At 36.7% G+C, this 17,343-nt stretch overlaps 1 protein-coding gene across 1 annotated transcript in view; it reads left to right on the top strand.

The window, feature by feature from the left end:
* Positions 1-17,343, top strand: part of LOC106108751 — a 43,363-nt gene that overhangs the window by 24,354 nt on the left and 1,666 nt on the right. The window lies entirely within an intron of this gene.

Genomic DNA, 17,343 nt, shown 5'->3' with positions numbered 1-17,343 from the left:
CTTTTTAGTGATAACTCAAAAACAATGTTTTTGTCCTCGAAATTTTTAACATTTGGTTTAAGTCAATTATAAAAAACACAAAATACAAAAAATACAAAGATAGTGAAATGTAGCAACATGACAAAAGTAGTAGATAAAAATCACACGGGAGAGAATTTTTTAAGTGTGACCATAAAAAGTCATCGCATCTCATGTGAGACGCTCTGTCTCTGAACTCTGCTCAGCTCGGCAGTGTCTCTTCGTGATATAACTATTTCATAACATTATTTACGGAATACTAACAAAATTAAATGTAAAATTATTCCAAATATAAACGAAAATATTTTTTACACGCGGTTTCAATACTAAGGAATTCGAAATCATTTTGTTTTTCAAAATATTTTGTCTACTTTACTTTTGTCGAGGTGTCGATGAATGTGCGTGCGCTAGTCTTTAAAACGGCTTATCTCACTTGGACGCTATTTTCACGAATGCAATGTAATAAGTTTTATAAAGAAAACTTGATCATTAAATAAATATGCAAAAATAAATTCTGTTATAAAAGGCTTCATCGATTACATAGAATTGCTAACAAAAATGTCTCACTATTTGTCTTTAAAACACCTTTTAAGGTAGTTCACTAACAAAACAAACATCTGCGGACAGCGCACTTTAAATTCCTGAAGTTTGTTTGTGAAAGCAACACCGCGCAGCGTCGCCTCGCCTCGCCTCACCTCGGACCTGCATTAACTTGAGAAAACTTTCAAGGATTATGTTTCTTGTAAATGTTTACTTAATGTTTTGTTCCAAGTTTGTAACTTTCACAGACTTAAACATAACGAACTTAGACTTTTTGAAGTTGTGTAATTTATAACGAAGTCAAAAGAAGTAATTCTATACATAATTCTCTATTTATTATGGCAAACAAGTTGGTGTGGGAGTGTAATCAGTATCTGTTTATATTCAAACATTTTAAAATAAATTTATGATATAAATTGTGAATATGAAATCGGCTAAGTATTGTGTAGTGTAGTGAGCGCACGGCGGCTCACGTCGAGTGCTGCCCTCTCGTGGCACACTACACTCCAGTGCGAGACTGCCAGATTTTGTTAAAAATTATGTTCAATTACCGCAACTATCCAATGCCGTGCACACCAAAATATTACCATTTCCTCACTGACTTCAATATAAAGGAACACTATTAAGTATTTTGACAAGGATTTTAACAGTTGTTTCAACTTAGGGTTACGTATTCCACAAAAAAATTAATCTATCCCTATTTAAAATATTTCAGTTTACTTTTTTATACTTTTAGATGTCTCCCAACTTTTGCTACATAAGATAATTTTCAAGATAAAGAAGTAGACTAAACTAAACCGGTCTTAACAAGATATATTCTATGTACAACATTTAATGGATTCACGTAATTCCCGGTAAGGCCGCTAAGATACCGGCAACCTTACGCACTGGTCGGCTGAGCGCTTTGATCTCGCAGCCCTAATGGATATCCGCACGCGGCGGCTACGTGAGAGCTGCGAGACCCTGGTCTTAAATAAAACTACGTATCTACAAATAAAATATCATCTTATACGAAAAAGCCGTCGGTCCTTCGAGCAGGGTTATTTGTTACATTGAAAGAAAGTAAAATTACACATTTGTATGTACTCGAGAATTTATCAAATACTCGATAATATTATAAAATAATACGTATGAGAAAAAATCAAGTTATTGTATCAGAAAAGCGTTTATTTTACTTTAACGTAAAATAATATTTTACAATTTAGTAAAATTAGAGCGTCGGTGGCTCAGTGGTTTAACCACTTGACTTGTAATCTACAAGTCTGGGTTTCGAATCCCGCCATGTACCAATGTGATTTTCGATTTCTTAAATATTCATATGTACATAATTTACCCGACGTTCTTACGGTGAAGAAAAACATCGTGATGCAACCTGCACATATCGGCGAAGAAATTCAAAGATACGTGTGAAGTCAACCAACCCGCACTTGGCCAGCGTGGTTGACTATGACTTAGTCACCCCTTACTTAGGGAGGCTCCGAGCCCCTCGGTGAAGACGTATAGAGAGCTGGTGATGATGATGATGATTATGATGAAGTAAAAATAAACTCTAAAGCAATTTTTTTAGCTGCGAAGTAGAAGAAAAAGACCTGATTGTATGATAATTGTATGAGACAATTCAAGATCGTTTAGTTTACTGGAAAAATAAACGCATTTATGTAAATATAGAGAAATTCCGGATTACATTATTTTCAATATTTCTGTATTTTGCTAAATTCGATGAAACGTTTAAATGTTCAATACTTCATGCTACACAGAAGTTTTATTCATTTATTTATTCAATCAATGATATTAGTCGTAATAAAACAATACCAGCCGATAAACAATTCAAAGTTTAACTTCAGTTGAGAGTTCGTAGTAATAAGGAGTTAAGTGAGTCAGGAGTCGCCGGTACCTACAATGGTAATTTAAACACGAATGTGAACTCGGAACAAAACACCACTCAACTTTAATTGGACTTGCAAACTTTAACTTCCATTGAAAACTTCGAAGCCCAACAATGTCAAATTCAACTGAATACAACAAATGGACAAACAATTAATTGTTTGTTTGTTTATGAAAAATGAAAATTAATTAAAGCTTGCAGTTTTCTCTACTTGCTCATTTTGATCAGCATTCATAAAGTGAACTTCAGTAAAATTAAGAAAGGGAATTATTTATGAGCTTTCTACGATTTATTTACATTTAAAATGCAATAAATCTTTTACGAGACTTTTTTTGTATCATTTTTGTTAAAACGTTGTGAGTACGGTCATAAATTAAACGAGCGGGAGCGGACATTCTGACGCAGGGGTCGTGCGGCTGGTGGGGGCTGGGGGGGGGGGAGTCCCGACCACCGCGGTCGAGCTCCTGTTTGTTTCCCAAACATTACCCTAATGAAATCAAAAAGCTATACATTTCGTGTAAACACAAAGGTAATTTAGCAATAACAAGAGCGCGGCTCCTAACGCCGGCCCCTCATTCATTTCAATTACACAAGAATACACATTTTATTACGAGCTCGTGTTTAGTCTATTACAACTAATTATTTGCCCGAGCTCAAAAATTCAAAGATTATCGCAAATTATTTTTCAGTTCATCATCTACACAGGATTGGCTCCTGTCGACCAAAGGGACCCTTGGGGTCTTTGTAGATCAGGGTGGGGGCCCTGGTAGACTATTAAAACGATCCCAGGAAGACGCTAACCTAGAGTGATCCTTTGTTGCTGTAACATCGTGGAGTCACAGGGAGAGTTTGAGTGCCGAAGGTTCCGGTGTGTTCCTTGGAGATCCCGGAACCTTCGTCAATGTTACTAGAGGATGGCCACCGAGGGGGTTTTAGTTGGTGAAATCCTACATAACCCTGCCTTCCCCCTAGAAGGCAGGGTATCTTTTGAAGAGTTTCCCCCTCGACACCAAAAAAAAAGATTGGCTCCTGCAGCACAGGGGAACCTAGTGCAGGAGCCAAGGCTCTCATGAAATATGTAATTTCAAAAGTGAAATAATAAACCATTTATTATTTAATTATTTATTTATATACATTTCTACATCGAGTCACTTTTTAGTAGAAAAATGCTGATTAAAAATAACGTAGTTTTGCGAGGCACTTAACACTGACAGAATAGCACTAACTGCTCAACGTCTTTTATTCAACTTGTTGAATTGCTTGATTTAATGTACTTTAGGAGTCATTTTTATGGATATCTCTCAACTAATTATCACAATTAAATAGTCGTAAAATTAAAATTACCGTAGTAGCGCTGGAAGGCGTATAGCCTGCCACAACTCAATAATCTCAACAATTGAATGATGACAACTTTAAACATAAAAAAAAAAACTAAATGATTTTTAGCACCGCGATGGCATGCGATACAAAGCCCTCTGTTAGCATGCTGCAAAAACAACGCCATCACAATCCACTTACTCCGTTATTAGGCGTAATTTTATTTAATTCGCCAAGAAAACGAAATCAAGGCATCGCAGTAAATTAGATTTATTACTTTACCAAGTCACGTGTAAACAAATAGCTTTGTCAGAGATATTGATGTTCACAAATAACGTAATAATCTTGTTTCGTTACTCACTAGCGAGGTATCTCGTAGAAACGGATGTGTAGTGTCCACCTACCACTTCTTGCGTATTAAGTAAAACGGAATTTCATGATTTTGGCATACGAATAAACACATCTACACTCAGACATTCAGCACCCTCATACGTTAGACCGTGTATAATGTGAATTGTTAATGTATATTTTCAATTAATACAGCTGAAGTATTTCTCAATACAAACCTTCACGCGCATTAAACACACATACATATAACGAGTAATAAATCTATACTTATCTTTATTATGATTGTTCATTTACACTTGTGTAGGTAAAGTTGTGTGCTGATATTAGTAACTGGATCATAAGACAATGTCGGAATCAATATGGAATTTCATTGGTAGCTGCAAGTTATACGGATAACGTATGCTCGGAATTCCATTCCATTCCATCTGCACGACCTACTGACATATTTATTATGTGTACAAATGCTTTGCTAAATAACAAAAGGAATAGTGGAAATAGAATGAACAAAACAATTTCCTTATCAAATAAGTTACCCACAACGCGAAATATTTATTTGAAATGTATTGGAACAAGCTAAAGAAACGAAGTAAACAAATCTCTTATAACAGATTTCCAAAAGGTAATTTTCAATTCGTTTCTACATATTTTCATATACTCAAATAATGCATATACTGCTTTAGGTTGGATGCCAGAATATTTTCCAAAAAATATAACGTATATCTGTTTTTCAATTAATATACTAATACTATCAAAATATTTGACGAGAAAACGAGAGCTCATCGTAGCGCGTTTTCCATCTGATAGTGGAGCTTATCCAGTAATGAGACGCGTCTCGCTGCCCCGCTCCGCCCCGCTCCGCCCCGCTCTGCCTCGCTCTGCCCTTCTCTGCGCTAGGGCTGACTGATTTAATTAATTGAAAACCACTGAAAATACGAAAAATAAAACGACGTCCACGATTATTTTCTTCGACTCTTCTTTCTTCTTCGAGTCCATACCAAATCGTAGCCAGAATATGCACAAATTATAAAAAACCAGAATTATATTGTTTTAACTCGAAATTGTGGCAACCCTAGTGTCCCGGGTAATCCCCAATCAGTGCTCAGTGTGCGCCGTGCTCTCATGCGCTCATCACTTGCGCATTATGTATGCATGTGCTTTTTTATACTTCAAATTTATTTTAACTTATTCTTCAATCATTACTTCACGATGAAACCTACACCAAATATATGTACACATTCTAGAATGCAAAGATTAATAAATATTCCCTATATTTGCGCAGAAATTATCTTTTAGTGTACAAAGTCCCTTAATAATAGTGAGAAGTCCAGCACTGATGAACAAATTTGATTTTAATGTAACTTTAAATTCTTCTATTACAAACATAATACTATTAAAAAGGTTTAATGTGATATACAACATTGCTATTAGATATTAAAATAATGTATTTTGTACTAATGTGATGTTTTCCGTCTTTAGTCCAAAATAGAAAACAAGGCTTATTGGTTTCAGTGAAAAATTTCCCCCACTTGAAGTTCGCTCGTAGCACACTCGTAGCATACTCGTAGTGTCGTAGGCACGGTAGGTATCGGCGGCGAGCTACGCGGATATTGAACTAAATTGGTTTCCTCGTCGAGCTGAACGTTAACGACAAACACTTTACCTGCGAGCGAACACACTTCTAATACAATTAAAATCGTATTAGAGCGCAATCAATATTGTGCAGTTCCAAAAAAAATATTTATTTGAAGATTTGAAATCATTGTATTGATTTTAAATTACTGAAGTGTTATTTATAAAATAAAACAAACTCGATTAAAATTTTATAAACAAAAATAGTCCAACGATCGTGTCGTTCGCGGTGAGAGAGGTGCTGTGATTACGGATAATTCACAAAATTATTCCCTGTCTCTTTTTTAAAAGCTTTTTACACTTTTTACACTCCACGTGTCATTTAAGTTAAATTTGAACAATTAAAAAAAAGTAATTTGTAATCAATCTTCAGTTACAAATAAAAAAGATGCTTGTAAAATTGTAAACCAGAGACAACGATCAAATGAAATTGAAAAAGGAATTGAACTGAACGTAATCGACTACGACTGCGACGTGTGTCGTCACTTGTCACGCTGAGTCTGGACGAAAGCTGACACCACTTTTTACTATTGGAAATCGATATATACAATCAAATACTAACCTTAAAGATAAAACCAATTTTCTGAAACGATTCCTACAAACTCCCGCTGGGAACTTGCAACCGAAGGAATAGCGAGCTCTTAAATTATCATATATATGGACATATTTATGTGTATAGTTCAGTGCACATCCTACCTATTTAATTAAAGCTTCATAATTTAAAAAATGTGAGTTCTATCACCGTCTTCTTAAATGATTTTACTGCTAATAGTGTATTAGTTAATGAATCTATATTTCTGTTTGTTCTATTCCCACTATCGGAATTAACAAAGTTTAAACAAACTGATTCCAATAAAGATTTACAGAATAATAACAGGACTTTTACAAAGTTAAAAGTTTAATACCTTTTTCATTGAAAGTTCAGGTTCCATTAGCAACTTAAACTAATACGTGAAAGCGTTGAGCTCGCCCACTGTCAAAGTTTAATGAACCATAAAATAAACACGGAGCTAATAAAGCAAGTGCAAGCGGCTGGAGAACTTCATCTATTATAGCCGCCGCCGGAACAACAGAGATTTGATAAGTTTGCTAAATTATGTACAGCACAGCTGCCACAGCCAGCCAGCTGCCAGACATTCCTTACATTGTGTGTAGATACATACCATGCTACACATTCAAATATATCTACAACATTAGACAAATACGTTGGGCTCCAGTTTTAACTGTAACGTCAAACTGTAATATTAAATCATAAGTGTGTAGCCAAAACTGACAACTGTACAGTTTAACTGACAGTTAAAATCTTGCCTACACAAGGAAGCTTAACTGTACAGTTCGACCCCAGGTAAAATTGAAGGTGTGAGTCGGGCTTAGTTACATGTTGTCAGACTAAACACGTTATTATTAAAAAAAAAATTAGTAAATCTTTGATTAAATGAGAAGACAAAAGAAGTCGTGGGCGCAGGTAAGTAGGTAGAGGGCGCCAGCTACGTCAGTAATGACGTAAATAGTGATGTTTGCACGCTACTAATTGATTGTAGAATATGGCATCGCTTGCTCACTCACTGGGCTAGGCTCTTTGCTGAGTAAACATACCAAAGAGTATGTGACACGTACACAAGGTTTCTTCTCCAAGGAATTCAATAAATTATGAATAAAATGAAAACACTCTCTGGTCTAATGTAGGCTTGAGATCTTTAGCAGGTTAACGATAATACAAATATCAAAACAAGTCATTTAATAAAAAGTATATGGTACAAAATACTTTGTAGCGGTAGCTTACGTGGCTATAATCAAACCATAAACGCTCGGCTGTAAAAAGGTGTTGAGAGGACTTACTGGCGTCGTAAATCCCTCACCAAAAAACCTTATGCCTTTCACATGAGGGTATAAGTGAGGAAGAACAGTACAACAAATAGTACTAATATGTATATCTGTTGTAATGTGAACTGCTCTGTCTCAATATACTACCCTCGTGGAAACACTACGCCGCAAAGAATTAACACTATAACATTTTTATATAGCTGATTACGACGTTGTTCCGCATAGGATCATAGTATTAGTATTAAAGACGTACAGTAAAAGAACACCACAATTATTATAACACGAGCTGTTGCCCGCGACTTCGTCCGCGTGGTATTAGAAAACATACGAACTATATAAATAACAAAAAGCTACATATCCCTCGGGAACCGGACATTTCTCGGGGATGAACCTCATCCCATGTGTACTCCAGACTTTGTTTTATATCTGTGCCAAATTTCAAAAGGATATGTTGAACCGTTACAGAATAATCGAGTAAACATTATAAAACTAAAATAATGAATCCCACAAGAACCGTAACTATTCCCGGGATAAAAAGTAGCCTATGTGTTCTTCCCGACTATGCTCTAAACCTGTGCCAAATTTCATGGAGTTCCGTTCAGCCGTTTAGGCTACAAACGCTAACATCCATCCATCCATCCATCCATCCATCCATCTAAACTTTCGCATTTTAATATTAGTAAGATTTTTACCACAAATAAAAGAAATAGTAATTCTTTATTTGTAGAGTAAAAAATAATTTGTACAGATCATTAGATATACCTGTACAAATGTACAGAAGACAAATCATAAGGCGTTTTAAAGACATGGGAATATTAAGCAAGGCACAACATGGCAAGTGTATCCGAAGCCCGCGACACAGCGCTCTCACCTCCGAAGATCGCCCTGGAGCTGAAATAAGCGTAATATTAACAATGTATTTGTGCAGTCGAGGAGGTTTATTTCCTATTTATCAATAAGAACAAGAATCTCTTACCTTTTACCTTTACGCTCCAGTTTCTCACGAGGAATCAATACATATTAATCAGGTTAATTAGTTTACGTTAAGTAGAAGGTATTGGTTGGTCGAAATGTTTCTTACTGCAAACAAATGTTCTACGTAATTTACTTTTATTCGATACAGTTTCTTAACGCAAATATTCATTTCCACTTAGCAGCCAGACGTACGAATGTCGCGGCCGCGCCCGTGGAAATAGGACTTGCGACACCATACAAAGCGACCGCAGTCACACGACCAATGGCTAAGTGGAAATAGGATCTAAGTGTTTCAATTATAAATTAGGGTGGCTGCTCAATTTCCTGAGCAAATGCACTCGCGAGTACTGGGGGGAGGGGGGAGGTGGCAGCGCGCGGGGGGAGGGTCAGGTGGACACAGCGTACACTGCCGCAGATGTACCAAATGGTTTAATTAAACAGACAGTTGAATGGACACAATACGCAAATTGTGTGTTGTAAATACGACATAACATGTCAGTGTTTACTTGCTTCAAGTTCCAAAATAAGAAAAAAAAAACAATGGACCATGTCATTATGTGTATTTCGGCCAGACTGTTTTAAACTTTTGAGCGCGATCGATCTTGTTAAGTCTTCATTACGATCTATGTATTATTAATGTGAAGACGTCAGTCTATCTCTCTCATTCTGTCACTGATCCCTCCCCGGCCTCGTCCAGTGAATTCAAACAATGGTAAGATATTCGGGCACAATTTTGTGTATGATACCCTTACGTCACCCGCTAGGCCCAACTACAGCGTGTCACGTTATTGCTAGTTATTGTTCACAAGTCGCTGTACCATATTGGTTGGCGACATATTGATTTATGTAGTTTAATGTATCGAGGCTTTATGACGCGACGTACGCAATAAACGTTTAATGTCTTCAACACAATGCCAGCCGCGATATCACTACAAAAATGTCACCAAATCTACGAACACGTGTCGTAACTTCGCCACAACGATACGAGATAAGCTGGAAATAAATCGAATATAATCATTATTTATTCTGCAATATTGTAAATGTACGCGTACCGACGACCCTCGTATTTCAGTGGTGTATATTTGAACGGCGACAAGCTGGCGTTTAATAAGATTATGCATGATCTACATATTGTATTTGATTACTGAGGCGGGACGGTTATTGAGTTATTAACCCACTCTGCTAACGTCATTATCTTTTAGATATTTATAGAGAGAAAGGACATTTACATCTAATGTAACTGTTAAAATCCTTCTAACAAATATTAGATTATTTTGCTAGCTTTTTCGTACTCAAACTTTTGTTGGTATGTTGATGAAATTTCTACGTGTCAGTGGCCAGTGTAACATTCTGTACATTTTGTTCGCAAGAAATAACTCACTGGGAAGTAGACCGAAATAAATGTAATTTATTACAATTCCTGGCGCGTGTGCTGCCTCGAACGTTTTGTTACTGAACCCGTGTTACATTCAGCTCGGTTTTTTATATATTTTCACTTGTTTTCCTGACACAGACCATATATACTTGATCAAGAATATTTATCTCTCTGTGGGTTTTGACTGTTGTGACTTTTGTGTCGATACACATTACTATGCGTCACATTCTCTTTGAAATAACGGGGACGACGTTTTCGCTTTGGAGATTCATCTTAAGAGGTACAGTAAAGGACCTCCGCGGTATTCATCTTCCAGAAAAATTTGTCCCTTTTAACGAAACAAGCTCCACCTCTTCTTGCGAAAAACCAATTAGCCGTGTACAACTGACCAAACTTTTTAGTAAGACAATTAAAAGCTGTGTCCTATTGCTTATTGTTCCACGTCGTCTAAATGCGTACAAAACGTTCTAACGGTTTTTCATATAAAATACCACCAGATTCCCTGATAGTATTTATTGACGGTAACTCGTAAGGGTGCTAGGTGGGCGGGGAAGGCGACAGGTGACACCGACAGGCGACAGACGACAGGCGACAGGCTTGATTGGCCCTCGGAGTGATTGATGTCTTCAGGTAATATCTACATCGGTTATAGCGTTTCCTAGCAACGTTGTACATACAGTTTGTTAAAAATCTCTTTGTCATTAAACAAAACGTGACCAGGTTCAACGTATTCTAGATGAACTTCAAAGCCATGCTCGCGCTAATTACCTACAAAAACATGTGATCCACTTAATTTAAACTTCAAACATTTAATTTGCATGATAAAATGAAATCGCTGTAATTTGTATTCGTACATAATTAGATCGTAAATATTTGCCGCTCTGATATCACGGCGGGAGCGGGAGTGTAGTTGTCTTACAATTTAAATATTAAAGGGTACGTAATTACTGCTTGGGGCGGAACGAGTCTGTTACAAAACACGCAACACTTTCATTTATTTACTCTCGGTACATGTCTAGAGGTGAGGGTCGCGGGGGAGCGGGGGTGAGGTACTTAATTATGTTTAACCGGGCGCCAGCAGCGTGTTGGCGCAGGCTCTCTTATACATATGGGTTGATCGAACACTTGTAGCAGCTCATATTTACGTAAGACAATCCTCACACTTAAACATTGTTATATCAACTACGAAAGGTACGCCAGAAACGAGCGGACGACAATATCTGTCTTGTACTGGTTTCACACGAGCGGTGAACAGTTCGACAGAGTAAATAGTTCAATTTAGCTGAACAGATGCCATCAAAACAGTAATGTTCAAATTCAATTTGAAACAAGAAAATCTATAATTTTCGCGTGTTTACGGTATTCCTTGCACAGAGATAAAGAACTTTCTCGCTCATTAACTATACATATGTAAAGCAGCTGTATAACGTACTGTATACTGTTTGTATTTTAACAATAACGAGGTTTTTATTTTTATTGTTTATTTAAAACGTGTTCATACTAAGTTCATTCGAGAGGAAATATGTTAACAGAGCATCAAATATTCGTCGACTTGTTAAACTTCGTCATACACTTGTGAGCACGTTATCGTCCTCGTTCTCGTTCTCGTTCTCGCTACGCTTCCTAAATTCGCAAGAATTTAAAACAATTTTGACAAAGTTCAACCGACAGCACCTCGATTGAAATTCTTAAGAAGACTTCAGATTTATTTATTGTTTGCTCCAGTTTCTTAAGATTCGTATTTATAACGCAAGTTAAAATGTATTGTAAATTGTTAACCTGTTTAAATAATTTTTATTCAGTAATTACTTTTTTTTTTATAAAAAAAAGGGGACAAACGAGCGGCGTGAACACCAAGGTGGCCAACGACGCCCATGGACATCCGTAACACCAGAGTAACTACAAATGCGTTTTTGTTTTTGTTTATTAACAAAGATGTTTAAAGCATAATTTAGCCATCGAGTAAACGATGAAGGTGATATAAAGAGTTCCCGTCTCTTCCGCAAGGAGTCAGTCAATCGCAAGGAGAAAGTAATGACGTACATTTGTCGCCTCAAAGTGAATGCGGATTGATACCAAGATTTGTTCAAACGTATAAAAGCTCTCAGTATTTCTTGTGTTATTGGTTTTTTATTCAAAGGAAGAACAAAGAAATAAACGTATTACTAAATTGTTTCATGTTTAAAAGTCTAAGACCTCAATACCTTAATAATGACAAACTTTGTTACACTCTATAAGTAAAGTGATCTAAATAAATAGACAGTTCCGAGATTATTGAACCTTGATAAAGTTAATTTAGACGGATGTTTCATATAATTTACGAACGTTGTCAACGAAATAATAAAATGTAATAAACGACTTTCACAGGTACATCGTTATAAAAATAAACTTGCGTCGGAAACATAAAAAAAGATAATAAAAAAGTTAATAATGTTGTAGGACAGTGTCGGCGGTCGATTTCCGTTATAAAGCCACTGGTCTGAGTGTGGAAGGTCCGCGACTCGTAACTACAGGTCCCTCCCCGGGGATACATTTACTGTAAAATTTCACGACTCACTCCGCTCACATTGTCGTACTAATTAAAAGTTACTGTATAGACCATGCTGGTGAGTAAGTTGGACTTAGGGAAATTTATTAAGTCCCGCATTCAACGAACCGCATCAAACCTTTTATGTTAATTTAATATGAACAAAGCAAAAAGCAGTGAAACTAAACTAAGCTCTAATGGTCTCTGGAAAGTTTAAAGTAACTTACACCTTAATATTTACAAATCTAACAAAAACAAATTGTTATTTCAACTCAGCTTAATCTGTCTGTAACCATTTTTAAAAGGGTAATCGAACAACAGATCGTTTAATATGAAAGTAATTTAATAAATAACTAGTTTATTACGAAGAAACAAATAACAAACAATAATTTTCTTTATTATTATCAACTATGTTAAAAATCTTTTCGAATCAAAGACGAAGAAAACGAGCAGTTTAAATACCCAAAGGAAATCAAGTGTATTGCGTCGCGCTGACCCGCCGCCGCCCGCGCTGGCGGCGCCGCCCATCGCGCCCGCGCCGCTCCACCCGCCCAGCGGTCATAGCTTGCAGACTTGTGTTGACTAACGTGAGCAGAGGGACATTAATGTTTATCAACTTATTTCGATCAGTGGCCAGTGGAAAACTTCTTTATTATGTTTTAATAAGTAATGGACAGTATTTAAAAAAAATATATTAAAACCTAGCGTGTACGATCTGTCAACCACATCACAACATCTGATGGGATCATGGTCAACCGCTAAATTGTTTACTGTAAAATCATTGTGATATGACTGAACGTTTACGATACAAAAAGTAAACAAAACTACAGACAGGTTTTTACATAGATTTAATGTAGTAACGAATTGACGTTTTTTATTTTAATTCAACAAACCGCTCCCCGCCAGTGGCAGTGCCAGTGGTAGTGGCAGTGGCAATTTAACAGACTGACCTTTTCCCTCATAAGCTGTTAAAAATACATAAAATTTCCCGAGCAAAAGACATTTGCGGCGGTAATATGGACGAGTAACGAGGAAGAGTAATGACGTATTAACAGGGAAAATGTTATCTCCGTTTATACGATGACCTCATTTCCCTCATACGTACTTTGATGTGTTCCGGTAAAACGTTTAGAAAATTATCTGACCATATTTTTTAAACATTCTTTTCCAGTCGCAGTCAAGTCGCTACTGAATACTTTTTCATATGAACACGATATCAATATTGCTGTGATACAAGTATTACGACAATGGGAACTCGTTATTAAATAAATTTTCGTCATATACCATAGATGTAACTGCAAAGAGCTATTACAAAACCATTTATAGCTTTAAAATAACAGAATTGTGTACCAAGTTTTATTGTATTTACCACATACATCACGGTGGAGTGTTGCAGTGTGGGGGGGAGCAGGGGGCGGGGGAGGTGCGGGCTACTCTCACAGCAACAGATGGCCGCAATTGCTCTGATTCAATAAACTTTTATTGGAACATAAAGCGAGCTGCGCGATGCACGTTGTCAGGTGTACGCTCCGACACGTGGCTAATCGTTTTACTTTCCTATTGCTCGTAGTAATTACAGTTGCAATGACCTCACAAGCAAGCGACATCTAGCGTCTAAAATAATAATTTTGTATAGTGCTTATTAGTGACGACATTTTAAGGACCAATGTAGACAGCCAGCAATTAGACTTACTGCTTTACAGAGATAGAAGTTATACTTTTATTATAGAAAATTAGAAAAGCGCGTTGAATAAATACTAACATTTGTACTCATTCGTATGTCTATTGATTGTGCAAATGAACCGTAATAATAAATGACTTGTGAGTTTTTCCAAAGCATTTCATAATGTCTGTATTCAGGGAGTTGGGAAGTTGTCGCTACGCTCGTTGTGTATTCATGAGGGCGGCGATCTCAAAGGAATATCCAACGAGCGAGCTGGATCTCTGTCTTGTGACGTCATCGCCGGCGGCTCCGCTGCCTCTACTGCTGCAACACATCCGTGACTGCCGACTGCCAGGACCGCTTTGATCTCCGCCATTGTAACTTATATTTATATAATGGATGTTACACTAAGTCTTGCACTCAGTGAACGCGGTCTGTAAGGGAGGTCCTTAGTGAAGATTCATTAAAATCAATACATAGAATAGATGCATGCTTTATTATCCGCTTAAGTTTATTACAAAGTTAAAGAAAGTGTAAGCTAACAGTGTAATACAATTGTAGTTAACACAAAAATATGAGACAACGTTGTGCATGTATATTTACATAAGCCATCTTTGTATGATATGGAAAACATTGGAGTGTTGCAATAAGACGTTAAGGTTAACTGCAGCGGGAGAGACTCGCAAAGATTGCATGTGCATATTGTATGCAGCGGCCGGCAGCTCGGCACAGCTCGGCACAGCTCACACCGTCATTACAACAATATTGTGCATATCCAGGGGTCGGATTTTTATTATTATTTCTTTGTACAACTACACGAGGTATGTCGTATCTCAAACAAAGGTTTTTTAGGATAATGTAGACTCCTACACTACAGAATACTTATAGTTTCAGTTAGTTCCGTATTTTTTCTCTCGTCTTATTTTGTAATTCATTAAAAAAGAATTAATAGTATTGCAACTTTCAAGATAGTCCATTATTAAGAATAGAAATGTAATCAACTGGTTTTGGACCAATTAGGTAACAACGATTTTAATTACCGCACAAAGAAAATGTGAGAAATAGCTGTTCTGTTCGACAACATTACATAGATTTATTTAAACGAACGGCTAAATTATTGTTCAGTGTTTTCTATCAATGAGATAATGAATATAGATTAAAAGAAGATTGATGTAACCACAGAACTGGTATCGAGCAAGAATTCACGTCTTGAGATTAAGAATTTAATTAAAAAGGTTTTGTGAAAAATATTCTCAAGATAACGTTTGGATCTTGTGCAAATTTTAAATAATATTGTTAATTGAAATGTGTAACGGATCGAAATAGAAATCACCAGCCCGTGTTGATATTTAATTAATCAGATATTTTGGTTGTATAAAAGGTTGTTTATTGAGTAAATCAGTGTCAATAAAGTTGTGTTTGATGATAATTCGGCAGCGAGGAGAGCGCGCTCCGCCGGCTCGGAAACACCCCGCGAGCGACACATCACAACACAATGTTTGGATCAATGAGAAAGAAATATTTCCATTTCAACGATCTTTTTCATATAACACTAATTTAACTTATTACAGAAACATTTATTTATATCACAGATTAATTCGAATTTGTCCCCTCACTAGTTTCACGTAGAATTTAAAAAACTGAGTATTTTAAGCTGTAAGTTATATCTGTCCCAAATTTCAAGCAAATTCCTTCAGCCGTTCTGAAGTACCGCAGTAACCACACATAATCCACACATTTTTAAATACAAAAATAAGTAAGATATGTTGTTTTAGTAGTACTTAAAAAGGTTGAAGTGAAGTCTGGTCAAGTGGCATCGTTACCTACACAGCGGAGGCAGTAGAGGCTAATGAAAAAGTTTTGCCGCTCCATTTAGTTTCCTCTTGAAGGCGTGTTACGAAACTTTCTCGGGTTTCAGCCATATTACTTACTTCAGACATATCAATGTTTGGCAAAAGTTTTACCAGCTTTTTGACGTAAGGATTTTCTCCGTTTATTGCGTTGTTTTTCTTTTGCTGAACCTGACATTTGTTATACATTTCTTTTACTTTTAAGACTTGAATGAAATTTAGAAAATTTTTTTGCCACTTTAAAGTTTTCTGACGGTGTTTTGTACTAAAAATAATACGATGATCAAAACAATGACTTAACAATAAAACAAAACGTCTGTTTATTAACGTTACGACCGTACCACATATATTGGTTTTCTCATTGTATATTTTCCTCAAGCAATGTCTAAAAACTCCACAAAAACATAAACATTTCATATTCACCTTCTTATTTAATTGAATGCTTAACCATTTCCTCGCGGGACTCGCTGCCGACAGCGAAGGGGAATAAGTAAGAAGCTTAATGAGAGACGTGACGTGAAGTGACGTGACGTGACGTGTCGGCGACAGCCAACAAGGTCCTTGATGTCAATTATATACCTACTTATTATCTAGAATATAATTAAATAGATTAGAAATTTGAATTACAATTGCGCTCTGCTACCACTCAGATGCAATTAATATCAGTATGTGATATCATTCGACAAGTGTGCGGTGCGGGGGTGCGGGGGTGCGGGGAGTGCGCGGCGGCTGCAGCACCGCGTCTGTAATTGAATTGGTCAGCGAGTGTGTGACAGCCGCAACACTCGGCGCTGTACAGCTCGCTGCCATTAAAGCTATAGGTACAGTCGAGGAAGCTTATTTCCTACCCATTACAGTGACATGTGAAAGGAGATGCAATTGAGTCGAACGCTCTTTTACACAAAAGTAATAGTAATAAGCTAATTATTAGCGCTTTTTCTACTCTCCTATAGCAAAGACAATCTCGTAGCTCCCTAGCAGTGTAGCATTACACGTAGCGCTTCTGACCTTGTAGCGCTACAGAGGTTGTGACCACCGGAAGGGCGGAAGTGGACATGACATCGCGGCGATTCCGGGCGTGGCGTAGCGCAGGTAATTTGATTTGGAGATCACTTGTTACCGAAGCGATCCAATTACAACAGCCGCCGTGTATGAAAATTGAAATGTCACTAGTTTGACACGTCCATTCAAAGGCCTGTACTGATCTAAATTGCTTGTGTTAGTTTAATAAAACCTTTATAAGAATCTATCTATAGCGGTATTTAGTCCATTTCGCTATTTATTAATACAAATAAAAAAATATAATAATAATAATAATAATAATAATCATTTATTTCAGACATCAAAGATCCATAAGGTGTTAGTGTAAACTTACAAACTAGTGTTAGTAGA

This window comes from Papilio polytes, unplaced genomic scaffold (genome assembly GCF_000836215.1).
Source record: "Papilio polytes unplaced genomic scaffold, Ppol_1.0 DF821400.1, whole genome shotgun sequence".
NCBI classification, from domain to species: Eukaryota; Metazoa; Arthropoda; class Insecta; order Lepidoptera; family Papilionidae; genus Papilio; species Papilio polytes.
The sequence above is the reverse complement of the archived record's forward strand: the minus strand, read 5'-3'. Positions and strand labels throughout refer to the sequence as shown.